The sequence below is a fragment of the Lissotriton vulgaris genome, chromosome 3_1 (genome assembly GCF_964263255.1).
Source record: "Lissotriton vulgaris chromosome 3_1, aLisVul1.2, whole genome shotgun sequence".
Classification (NCBI taxonomy): Eukaryota; Metazoa; Chordata; class Amphibia; order Caudata; family Salamandridae; genus Lissotriton; species Lissotriton vulgaris.
In genome coordinates this window covers 69257549-69259679 of record NC_141689.1, presented here as the reverse complement: position 1 = coordinate 69259679, position 2131 = coordinate 69257549, and the positions used below count along the sequence as shown (strand labels likewise).

Here is a 2131-nt window from a genome sequence, read left to right as displayed (position 1 = left end):
CAGGATTCGATGTAAAACTCAAGGAGCACCTCTAGTCGACCACTTCTCTTCTGTAGGCCATGCACCTGAAAGTCTCAAGTGGGTAGTCATCGAGAAAGCCACATTGGGTCCACGTGGTGGTAACATCTCCAACATTCTCAACACCCGAGAACTTAAGTGGATATTCACTTTCAACTCCATCGAATCCGGGCTCAACGAACATGACAGTTCTTTCTCCCAACTGGCCATTTTACCCTGATGTTCTGTCAATGCCATTGCTCATGGCCTGTATTCCCAATTAGAGATAACTATGTGCCTGTGACTCCATCCCTCCAATTACCTAATCTGTCTAGAAAGATGGTTCAATTTGTTGGGTCTCCTCCTTCTTTTTCACATACAGTTATGACATTCAACTCTCCTATTTTTGCATTAATAGCAACGACCAAGTGCATAAGGCCTTTACCCGCTTGAGCGAGGTACGCCCTGTCCACAATGTTGATGTTTGACTTCTTTGCCTACTTGTAACCACACACCAGAGCTACAGTGGCCTTTACCCGCTTGAGCGAGGTACGCCATGCATCTGAGCATCGTGTTAATGAATTTACTCAGTGGTACTCATGATACGATCTATTATGCTGTGATGAGGATGTTACTATTCACCTGTCTATGATCATGTAATAGCCTACATTTGTTTCTCATGTATCTATCCATGGGCAACTAGAATCATCACCCACTTGATGCATCTTCACACACACGTTCGATCCTATGGCCAAGTATCTGACTGCCAGTATTGGCTCCGCCATTATGGAACGATGTCCCTCTGTTAATTCGAAATTTTAACTTTTTTATTTAGCTCATTGCAAAACAGAGCATTACGGTTTAGATTTTATGCGCTTTGTAAGTAATTGCCTGACCCTGCTCAAATCCGTGATCGAGTTAGTCTTTCCACCATGTCACTGTAGCACGTGACGTGTAACTATGGTTACATCCAAGTAAGCGGAACTCTGCCTCGCCATTCCGTAGCGAGCAGCGAACGGCTTCGGATTCATTCCAGATTCCGGTAAGCAGCAGCGCGTCTCTTAATGCACGCGTTCGACTCCGCGTCCCACACAATAGATCAGTAACGATCTATTCTCTCTGTGTCTTTTGATTTAGTCCTGCACCTTACTCGATGCACCAGCGCGAGTGTCTGCTACCCCACGCCGAATGCCCATGAAATACGGCTGTCGGGTAAGTTTATGACCATTTCCCCGCCTAAATGTTACAACCTATTTAGCTGGATAATTAGGTTTTAAAGTCTGTCCTTCGTCTTTATATATCCAGAGCGACCGCCCATGTTGGAGCTCTTTTGGATCCTCAATTCACAAGGCGGCCCCTATTGAAACCTCGGTAAGCTTCAAAATGTGTTGCTACTTAGGCACTTTCTCACAAACCAAGTACTATTATAGGTATAAAAACTGTTCAACATATATTTTATCTACAGATCCACGGGCAATATCAACCCTTTAACAATCGGGTCTTGTTACACACCACGGTTGTGGTAAGTTGTTATTCCTCCCTATTCGACTCAATCTCACCAGAGTACTTGGTAGCCAATTATGAGATATGTGATAGGTGATATGTATGCGATGCCGACCCATCTAATCTGTGTTTAGTCTAATTTACTATGGTAATTTCCCGCACAGCCATCGGGTGCCACCAGATGGTCTGCCCTAGTGCCTTTCGACCTATCTCCAGACCACTTTTCCACACAAACCACCGTCTTGATCCATGATTATTTACACATTCATTGGTCCAACAAGTCGTGCCCTTGGCGACAAACTGTGTAAACTATGTTTATCTCATGAGACTTAGTTAACCGTCAGCCATCTTCATCCATTGGTGGGTGTGCTACTGTAATCCTGAGTAATATATGGTGAATTCAATTCCCTAATATTAATGCGTGTATATCTGTACATTAAATAGGTCACGTGTCCCCACCTCCCCAGTCCTGAGGAAGACCCCACGGCAAGATCAATACCTACATCTGCACACGAGGGTCGAAACGTCGACAACACACTGTTTTCTGCTGTCAACTCCATACCCCACTGTTCTCATTAATTGTATAATTGGAGTATGATGTTTGGAAAATAATCTATATGAACCCATTGGT

General features: G+C 44.1%; 1 long non-coding RNA gene across 1 annotated transcript; it reads left to right on the top strand.

Moving 5' to 3' along the window:
• The first annotated feature begins 996 nt into the window (after positions 1-996).
• Positions 997-1519, top strand: LOC147725983 (uncharacterized). The gene is made up of 4 exons (XR_015309406.1): positions 997-1039; positions 1135-1209; positions 1303-1368; positions 1463-1519. It is a non-coding gene; the product is annotated as an uncharacterized LOC147725983 (long non-coding RNA).
• Positions 1520-2131: the final 612 nt, after the last annotated feature.